The sequence below is a fragment of the Hyperolius riggenbachi genome, chromosome 9, assembly GCF_040937935.1.
Source record: "Hyperolius riggenbachi isolate aHypRig1 chromosome 9, aHypRig1.pri, whole genome shotgun sequence".
Taxonomy (NCBI): Eukaryota; Metazoa; Chordata; class Amphibia; order Anura; family Hyperoliidae; genus Hyperolius; species Hyperolius riggenbachi.
Genome location: NC_090654.1, coordinates 240,289,516 through 240,300,937, shown reverse-complemented (window position 1 = coordinate 240,300,937; position 11,422 = coordinate 240,289,516).

The window sequence follows — 11,422 nt, the reverse complement described above, 5'->3', positions numbered from 1 at the left end:
CCATTGAGGGAGGGGTTTTCCATTTAGGGGAGGGCAGGTTTATGCATAAATGAGGGGTTTTCCATTTATTAAGGGGGGACAGGTTTAGGCATGAAGGAGGGGTTTCCATTGAGGGGAGGATAGGTTTATCCATGAGAGAGGGGTTTTCCATTGGGGAGGATAGGTTTAGGCATGAGGGAGGGGGTTTTCCATTTAGGGGAGGACAGGTTCATGCATGAAGGAGGGGTTTTCCATTTAGGGGAGGACAGGTTTAGGCTTGAGGGAGGGGTTTCAATTGAGGGGAGGATAGGTTTAGGCATGAGGGAGGGGTTTCCATTGAATTTAGGATAGGTGTAGGGATGAGGGAGGGGTTTTCCATTGAGGGGAGGATAGGTTTAGGCATGAGGGAGGGGTTTTCCGTTGAGGGGAGGATAGGATTAGGCGTGAGGGAGAGAATTTCCACTAGGGGGGAGGACAGGTTTAGGCATGAAGGAGCATTTTTCCATTTGGGGGGAGTTTAAGATTAGGCATGAAAAGGGAGAAGAGGATCATTTACGGATAGCCAATTGATGTCAGAGAAGTGCTGAAAACCACAATGAAAATACCACCACTAAGCTAATAGTAGAAAATCAGTAACCGCACTTTACCGATAATTCACCAGACTGAATCAGTTCCCAAAATAAAACAGGCACTTTGGCAAAACATACCCAGCTGGAATAGTGTTTGTCCTAATGATGCACGAAGCTGACCTGCAGAGGTTTGTTTTCAATTCCTCAACAAGACTGGAGCTCCAACAAAAGTGCAGTTTAAGTACAAGCCTTGCTGACTAGTCTGACATTTGATTGCGCTAATTGTTCTTTAATCTGAAGTTTTAGACAAAAGCTGGAAAGCCTGTGGCTTGTAGGGATTTCTGAATTGTTGACATGTGGCATTGCTACTCTATCCTAATCATGGCCAATTACAATTCCCTGTGGTGGCGGTCAGTGCAGATGCTGCAGAACATGATCTGTTTTGTTTGTCCAGCCTTGGCCCTTCCACTCTGTCCTCTCTACACATGTAGAAGCTTTTGAACTCCTCTTCTCTGAAATGAAATACTGCTGTGGAGAGGAAGAGTGATCTGATAACCTGATTCTGCTTGCTGTGCTTATTAGATTTAAAAGTGAAAAAGGTGCTTGGGAAATACCACTGCGTTCAGAAAACACATGCGGGCTAAACCAATCTGTCTCCCTATCTGGCCATGGATCTGAGCTCATCTGTCAGGGCTTTCGGCTCCTTCCCCTTCTCTTTGTCCTTGGCCAGACGTGTCAGTGTGGAAATCTCACTAATGGAAGTATGAAAGATGCTTTCTCTGGGGGTATATGGTATCACGGCACTCTGAAATGTGAAATAGAAAAACATTTACAGTAAATAATCATGTGTTTTCTTTCTGCTGAGGTCACGTCAGGTTCCCATACGTTGTGCAGGGCCGGAGCTTCCAGAAAGGCAAAGGTGGTAATTGCTGCAGAGCCTGTTGGGGCCCCCAAGGTGTCTCCCCTCCCCCCCCCCCCCCCCTCCTCTCCAGCTATAGTGACCCTATTCGTGTCTGCAGGGAATATGAAGAGATGTCCAGGGTATAGAGTACGGTGCTGCCTCCTGTGTCCTGCCTGGATTAGACTCTGCTATGTGTACACTCTGCATTTGTAGGATAAAAGAGAAGGGGAATAATGGGGACTCCATCAATGCTTTTGGGGACATATGATGGACACCTAATGATATTGTGTGACTGGGGAGGTGGGATGGGGCTTGGCAGCCAGGTCGGGCCCAGGGTGGTGAATTTGCTGTGGCGGAGTGGGGATATACTAGGGGAGGGGGGCCCCAATTTACCAAGTCCCCAAGTGTCCAGAATCCTGCGGGACTGTCCCGATTTGGGGGGGCTCTCCCGCTATTACCCCCCAGTGTCCCGGCCGGCAATGGGCAGAAAGGGTGAAAGAAAAAAGGATCGAGGCTCCAGCCACACCGATGTGGGTTTCGGTTCCGGCATCACATTTCTCCCTCCCTCCCTCGGAATGTGCCTCCCTGTGTTCCCCCTGCTTGCAGAGTAAAGTTTGCGCAGCTGACGGGCTGTCATCTTACCATTGATCCACGCGCACCGGCATCTGGCTTCACTCTGCTTCCTGTGACGTCAGCCAGGGAATCTCAGCCAGGGCAATATCTGCAAGTAGTTTGTATGTTCTCTCCATGTCTGTGTGGGTTTCTTCCGGGCACTCCAGTTTCCTCCCACATCCCCAAAACATACAGATAAGTCAATTGGCTTCCCACTAAAATTTGCCCTCGACAACAATACATACATAGACATAGGACTATGGTAGGAATTAGATTGTGAGCCCCTCAGAGTTAAGTGACAAGACAATATACTCTGTACAGCGCTGTGGAAGATGTTGGCACTATATAAATACTAAATAATAATAGCAGAGACCAATTGATGATAAACAGACATGTCGATGGATCCTATGTTATCAACAGGTTTTGTTCAGACATGTCCATTTTAAACGTATCCAGACACCGCATGGAAAATAGACTTCTCTAATATTGTCTCCCTTCCTGTCCGATGGAAGCCAATGAATACCAAAATGGAAGTGAACGGACACAGCAGATCATACATCAGATCCGCTGTTACTGTCCACTTTGCCAATGTGTGGACCCGGCCTAATACTGACTGGTTCCTGTGGGTTACTAAACCTCCCAAACCTAAAATGCTATTTTACATGGGCATAACAATATCCCCGCAATCTCCGCCATTACAGGGGGCCCCAGGAGCTAAAAGGGTCCAGTCCTGAGGTGAAGAGTAGCACTGAGGCGCAGAGTAGCTATTTTTTTTTTTAATTGTGCCTTGTATGTGCTGTACATGTCCCCCTACTCCTGTGTGTGCAGTTCCTGTCTCCTCCACTATATAAATATAGTGCACTATAGTTTCTGACATTTGCACTATATATTGTATAGTGCTTTATGCACCTATGGGCACTTTGATTTCCCCTGATGAAGCCACTATTTTTTTAGGGGGTGAAACATGTTGGGTTGTGGTGGTGTGATAAAATGTGTTAGTAATAGCAAATAGATATTTTCTGGCTTTGAGGCAGAGGGCAGACTATAGGTGGATACACATATATAACTGTTAAGCTAGCAAACTATAATTGCCTCTCCCAGAGCAGTCTAAAGTCTAAAGCTGCTTTAATACGTATCTGTATCATTGAAGACCTGCTATTTATTATTTCTTTTACTCTTTTAATATGTATTAAGTAAAAGCTAAGTTCTATATCGGTATAAAATTGTGTTTTTCACAGCCACAAGGAAAACCGATGATGTTACCTGGCTAAATCAATGATATACCTTTTAATGGAATAAGTAGACCTTTCCTGTGATCAATAGCTGGTTAATGTAAGCCTCCGGCACATTTATATCTAATCAGAAGCGTAAGACTTTTTCCTATGACATTTATCTATTCAAGCTAGTGTATTTTTATACATGTACTTTATGATTACAAGCCATAATCAATAGACAATCTACATGCTCAGCATCTCCACAAGCGGGAACAAAGCAGCGTTTCAGATGTGTTGGGGCTGAACAATGGAGGAGTAAATTCTTGTGTAGCAGCTCTGACACAGCAGAGGATACACATAACAGACAATCACTCAATGCTGGTACTGTTTACATTGCCTTTAGCCTCTCTCCACACAAGGCAGGGCAGCATCATCTTATCAGAGGAGGGATTTCTGGCAAACAAGGCCCAGCTGCTCAAGCCTTGGCCAGTAAAGAGTGACTCTTTCAACCCTGGCGATTAACGAGACACCAGGGAAAGAAACCTTCACACATACCAATAGGGTTTACCATAATCACTTTCCGGCTCCTTAACTTGAGTTTATAGGCCGGTGTCCTCATCTTGTTTACCGTGGCCTAACCTCTGCCCTAATCCTGCAATGTGGAGGGTATTAACTCATTAACATAGTGTGTAAACTGGTCTGTGAAAGGGCTACGAGCCACTTGTATTAGCAAATATCTAATTCTGTATTGTTTGCCGTGATTTCGAATGTTCATTTGTTCAAGGCCTTTTGAGTAAGGCCTAATATATACGGTGCACGGTGGGGATGGTTTACTGATGGAGAAGTAAAGTGCAGCCAAGTGACCCGAAAAGAAGATTATTACCCCTACTTATGAGGCCCTTTCACTGTCATTCGTCATCACAGCGCTGTACAGAATATATAGTCTTGTCACTAAACGTGACCATACATCAGGCGACTTAGTGGCTGATCAATGATCCGATTTGATTATTATAATCGGATTGGACGAAAATCGGTGCCTCGAAGAGCATGCCCGAACGATGATACAACCAATCTTGGCCTGAAATTGGTCACATGTATCGATCGACCATGCTGCAAGATGTAGGGCCGACATGCTTGACCACATGCAAGGCGGTAACAGCGTGCGATACCGGAATGTGACGGAACCCTAGTGTAAATGTGCCCCCGTGTCCTGTGCAGTATACTTTACCTGTTGGTGTCCGCTGATGGCTTTGCGCTCTTTCCTCCGTCTATACACATGGTTGCCGGCGTACATGTGGGCACGTGCGTGACGTCACACACGTGCCTGTGTTACGACGGAAACCACGTGTGGCGTGTGTATGGACGGAGGAGCGAACACTGACTGGTAAAGTATATTACACGAGGCACCGCGGGGCACATTTACACTATGGGGGACTGCGTCGGGCCGACCCGGCAACAGATGCGGCATCACAAGGCCGATTCCCAAGAGATTTCATGCTGAAATTGATCAGGAATCGGCTTGTGGTGTATGGGCATGCAACAGATTTCTCTCTGATCAGAATCTATCAGAGAGAAATCTGTCTCTTGGTCGATCTGCCCATACATCCTCTAATGTATGGGCACCTTTACTCAGAGTGGCTCTGAATCTTATCCCCACCATAGTCACAAGTCCGTCATAGTCCAGGGCCAATTTAGGGGGAAGCCGATTAACTTCTCTGTAAGTTTTTGGGATATAGGCTGAACGGTCGACATTCGTGTGTACGCACCTTTAGGGACAATGAGGTTACACAGATGCAGCCTGATTATCCCTGTATGCTTTTTTCTGGGGCTGACCAGTCTTAAGCTGCGTACTCACTGCCCAGACGGCTCCTGCGACGTCCCACTTGATGACGGTCGTCAGCAACGCTCTTTCCTGTCGGCGGGTTAAGCGCGAGGTCATGCAACGTACACAGTGGTGCGAGTGAGACGTCCAGTGATTGCGGTACTTTGCGCTGTGTCATCAGGGATCTTAAAGATCCGCCGTGTCAGTCTTTCAACATCGGCGCGACTCTAAGCGACATTCACATCGTGCGCCTGTACTCACCTCTCGACGTTGTGTAAAAATCGCCGGTCATTGGGAAAATGGTCCGGATAATCGCCAGGTGGGTACATAGCTTCAGGATTTTACTCTTCTGCCATTACATGAATGAAAACAGAGATAGCAGAATGTCAACATTTTCCTTTAATGGCTGCAATCCCCATTATTCTGCTGCCACTACAATTTCTCTGCTCATGTTAACAAACAATGATCTATACATTTGACGGTGACTTTAGCTCTGCCATTAATTAAGCTCTTGTCTTTGATGATTTCTTCTGTATCCCCTGACCCAGATGAAAGGTGCAAATCGTGCATAGCTTCTAACTGACCATCTGTTCATAATAGAGTTTTCTACCTGCAAACCAAACAGCTTATTATTGCTATTGCCAGGGGCTGCTTGATAAAAATCTGGACACTGTTGTCACTTTTGGCCCTTTGATGCACAAATCGCCATGGCAGCGACCTGCTGGAGGAATCACACAGAGCCTTCTCCTATACCCTCACCAGTTGCCCAGGTATTAGGTTCTCCCATACTGCCTCGGGGCAAGCAGGCTGTGGCTAACCTCTTGCTGTGACCTTTAAAGGGAACCGTCTGTTGCTGGTATCTGTAATAGAGAGTTAAATCCTGTCTTTATGTGCACCATGTGTCAGTTTCGAGGTCTCAAAAATTGAAAAAGAACATTTTTTCCTAGTAATATGAGTGGAACATAATCACTCACATACATGCGCTAGACTGTTTCTGGGCTGTCGTTGGAGGGTAATACTGCAGCCCCAATTACTAAATTACCTTTTAGTTAGAGAAACCCAGAAAGTGCTGAACGATTTACATTAGTCTGCAAACAAGCTTACAGTCTAAACCTATACAAATTACAATTCTGCCTTCTTAAAGGGAACCCGATGTGAGAGGGATATGGAGGCTGCCATATTTATTTCCTTGTAAACAATGCCAGTTGCCAGGTAGCACAGTTGATCTTCTGGCATAAGTAGTGTCTGAGTCAAAACCCTGGGATAAGCATTTGGCTCATCCAGTAAAACCTTCGTCAGTTGAGTCAGAGTACCTGATCTGATGCATGCTTGTTCAGGGTCTACGGCTAAATGTATTAGAGACGCAGGATCAGGAGGACTGCCATCAACTGGTATTGTTTAAAAGGAAATAAATATGGCAGCCTCCATATCCCTCTCGCCTCGGGTTCCCTTTAAAGTAAACCTGTATACAAAATGAGGCAAATTGATCAAAAACACTGCAAGGAAATATGAATCAGAATCAGAATCTTTATTTCACCAAGTACGACTGGGTCATGCCCGGAATTGGACTTGGCTTGTAAAGAATTCTAGTTACAGGATATGACACACAGAATACGTGAAGGAACGGAATACCAGAACACATGCAGAGAAAATCATAATACACGAAAAACATCAGTTAGCAAAACATAACAATTGGCATAATTCTCAAAAACGTTGGCATAAGAACTAGAGAGCGCCACTATGTACAGTGTGCCTCAGTGCAGCATGATGTTGTTTGACCTAAGGTGGTGGTGGTTTGGGGACGGCACTGGGGAGGAGGTGTATGGAGCGGGTTTAGAAGGTTGACAGCTGAGGGGAAGAAGCTGTTCCTGTGTCTTGAGGTCCTGGTGGAGATGGACCGATACCTCTGGCCTAAAGGGAGTCGGCTGAAGAAACGGTGGCCTGGGTGTGAGGGATCATTGGCGATCTTCAAAGCTCAGGAGCGCAGCCTGGAGTAGTAGAGGAAATCTAGAGTGGGAAGTGCTTTCCGATGTGCCTCTCCGCTGATCTGATTACGCTCTGTAGTTTGTGTCTGTCACTGGAACAGTATGGTAATCTGCCCCATTACTAAAGCAAACCATTATGTATATTGCTATGTAATATCTATGTCTGGCTTCCATGTCTTTTTTATACGTTTGTAGCATAAATCCTTGTGCGTACATATGAGTCCCGGCAGGAAGCTGGATTTCATCACTGGGGGGAAAGGTCAGGGCTAAGTGTTTGCCCGCTAGCCTTCAAACTACCAACACGTTCTGTTGCTATGGAGAGGGGCAGAGAGACAATGGAAACAGCACTTGTTATTTATGCAAAAGAGCTTCTCTGAGCTATTCGAACTACATTGGATGGAATACAGTCCTGTTTTCTGAAGCAGTTCAACAGCCAAGACTCAGTGAGAAACAGCCTGCGATAAGGTTTTACTGCAGGAAGGTTCAAAGGGTCATTATTTCTGCTTTTTTTATGACAGAATGATGCAATGTTACAGAAAAAAGGCTATACAGCTGAAAATAAAAACATGACACTCTTTTCTTTGTTGTTAATGTTCAATCATCAATTATCAATAAATTAATTATATCATAAGGTTGTTTTTGTTTTTTTGTTTTTTCTTTTGCTTCAGGTTTGCTTTAAAGAGACTCTTTAACAAAATTTTCAGCCTTTTCTAGTTGCACAGTGGCTGTGTTATCTCTGTTATATGACCTAATCCTCTCTCCTCTGTCGGCTCTGTCGGCTGAGGCTGGAATGTGTGGAATGTGCTGCACTGCTTGTCATTGGCAGAAGCTATACACACTCTCTCCAAGCTCTGTGAGAGTCAGAGACTGAGCTACTCTCAAATCTATCACAATCTAGTTAGAAGCCATGTCTTTTGTTTGTAAACACTGCCTAAAAATGGCAATTACAAGCCAGGATAGCAGCAGGAAGTGGCAGAAACAGCACAGAGGGGCACAGGAGAACACAATGAATAGATTGGTATGCTTTTTATTGTAAGAATTTTAGAGTACAGATTCTCTTTGAAGAAGAAGTTGTTAGTTTCATTTTTCCATTCTGTACAGTGAATGATGCTGATTGCTGGGGGGGTGTCACAGAAACATTTAACCTGTACATTATTCACACACCTCTTTGCAGCAGAGAGCACAGCACAAAGCTTCTTGTACTGTATTCTCTGCATATTCCTATGTGGTGGCCAGCGCATAATAGGCCCTTACAAGTAAAGACAATGTGCTGCTCACAGGCATACTCCTGCATTGTGCAGCCTCATGTCTGCTGAATTCTCCGCACTGCGTGGGGCGCTGCTCACCTCGGGGCTAATGTCACATTAAAGGGACTCTGTAATCAACACGGCTTCTGTTCCATTATGTTTACATCAGGCAGTATGTAAGGTAATGCTTTATTGCAATATTTCCATAGCATAACATGGCATAAAATATTAATATGGAATATGCTGGCGCTTTATATATCAATGATAATCATTTCCTGACGCGGTGCACCAATACTGACCTTCCTACTGGTGTACTCATTTAAAGAGAGACTATAGTCGAAATGACAACGGATACAATTGCTTATTTTTTATTTATTTATAAATTATTTCGTTAGTGTTTGTTCATTTTAAAATCTTTTCTCACCGTAATTTACTTTCTGAAATTTATCACAGGTGGCAACATCTTTAGTACTGGCAGGTGATCTCTGTGGAATGTTTGTTTACTGAGAGTTATAAAGCCCCCAGAATGCTCTGGAGGGAGAATTCTGCATAATATATAGCAGGGGTCCCCAAACGTTTTGGGTTGAGGGCCGGGTCAACGTACTTCAGACTGCTGGGGGGCCGGAGTATACATAAGATGATGTAGAAGTCTTTGCGGGCCAGGCAGTGAAGCATACCCAGGTGACAACCTGCAGCGGACAGCAGTGTCACCTGATGTGGAATTTGATTGGAAACCAGCAATATTACTGCTTTCTGGCTTCCATGTGGATGGGTGGTGCCAGCACTGCTATTCTATATGCAGACCACCAATATGTAAAGATGTAGCTGACTGCATCTATAAGTAATACATATTGTGTGTGGCGGCCGATAAAAAAGGCTCAGGGGGGCGAATTCGGCCCATGGGCCTTAGTTTGAGGACCATTGATATATAGCCTAGCATAAGCCTCAGTGGGAGGGCGGGGCTACGCTATAGGAAGTGTATCTGATGCTTAAACTGGGATATTTACTGTAATGTAAAAGTGGGTGTCCTGAATAATTTGCTGCATTCTACTCATGGGTGTGGCAATCACCCCTGCAACCTCTGCCATTGCAGGGGGGCCCTGAGAATTTGGGGGCCCCTCCTCCTCCCTCTCCCCAACCGCACGTGCAGCCAATTAGCAAAGAAACTTCCCCATTCACTCACAAAAAACGAGTGCAGGAGTGTGTGTAATTTTTTCCTGCTTCCAGAGGCTGCTTCACATCATGACCCTAATAATGCCCTCTGTAGAATGAAGTGTAGTATTAGAGGCATTTAGGATTTTTAAATTTAGGTTTGCTATAGGCTACTTTCCCACCAAGACGTTGCGTTTTAGGGGACATTAAGGTCGCATAACGTGCCCCTAACGCAACACGTGGTGGTGTTGAGGTAGGACGTCAGATTGAGCTGCGTTATGCAGCTCTCAAAGCAGCCACTCCGCGTTAGTGATAGGAAGTCCGGATCTTTTTAAGGATTCGGATCATTTAAAATCGGATCATTGAAAAAATCTGTATCTTTGAACCAAATCATTTGAACCATTTTACTAGGGAAGCAGACTGGGGGTGAAATGACTAGCAGGACAGGACTTTCCCTGCACTGTAAATTCTGTATGTTCCTGTTTCTTCCAGACAGACATTTACTGTGAACCGAATCTTTCATTGTGGTGATCTGGATGATTCGACTCACAAAAAAGATCTGGATCAAATGAACGATTCGTTCATGATTTGGACAACACTACAGTCCCACCAGGAGTCACCACAGTGCAGTGCATAAATAAATGACACTCTCTGTTGCAGTTCACTGGCTCCCAATCATGTGGGGCTCGGGGACAAAGGGAGCCCTATGCTATCATTTTTGCAGGGGGTTCCTATAAGGTCTAGTTACGCCCCTGATTCTACTATATGCTGTTCCAGTTCCTCTTTAACTTCCTTCAATGCTCGAAACAGTTAGAAGTTGTGCTAAGGAGGATTATTTTATGTCATGTTTTGCTTATTATAATCAGGTCCAAGTTTTAGATTCTATACTTTTTTACCAATCAATGCGAAGTACTTCACCAGTAGAACATTTTTAATATTTCTGATTTGGCATTTGCGATTTTCATTTTTGGGGGGAAATTTGCATATGTACAAACCTAAGATAGCAAGCAATGAAAGGGTGCCTGCATCAAAATATAAGGTTAAAATGAAATGAACTTTAGGGCAAAGCACTTGCTGCTGCTTGTTGTCTTCAGTGTCCCTCCCATTCCATGGCCTGTTCTGTTCACAGTCAGGGCAGTAGGACCACTATTGCGAACGGATCTTGTACTATATTTGTACAGGTCTTTGGGGAAAGAAGTAACTGGTTTGGATTACACAAAAATTACCAGTTACATTGCTGGGATTAGAACTTGGCTTGGTTTGTCTGCAGAAAATAAAGCATATTATTTTTTATATAGCACCAACATCTTCTGCAGCGCTGTACAGAGTACATATTGTCTTGTCACTTAACTGTCCCTCAGAGGTGCTCCCAATCTAATCCCTACCATAGTTATATGTCTGTATCATATAGTGCATGTATGTAATGTCGTAATGGTAAAGAAGAGAGATGCGTGCACCTTCCGTCTTGTAACATCCGTGTTTTATTGCAGCAGTGAGGAAGAATCATCACATAGGACTCTATATAGTAGTTAAAACGATCAACGTACCATAGTGTGGAGCGGTGATGGTGGAGGAGGTGGGCGGCGGGTGTGGATGGCGGAGAGCGACGGCCGTTTCGTGTCGCTAAGACACTTGGTCACGCTGCGTACCACCTGTGTGTGCATGTATGTAATGCACCGTGGTCTAGGGACAATTTTAGGGGAAGCCAATTAACTTATCTGTATTTTTTAGGATGTGTGAGGAAACCAGAGTGTCTGGAAGAAACCCACACAGACACAGGGAGAATATTCAAACTATGTGCAGATAGTGCCCTGGCTGGGATTTGAACCAGGGACCCAGCACTGCAAGGCATGAGCGCTAACCGCTACGTCAACATACTGTGTATGACTGTGGTTATCATCGTCTTTAGATTCCTCTAGAGCAGGGGTCTCAAACTCAATT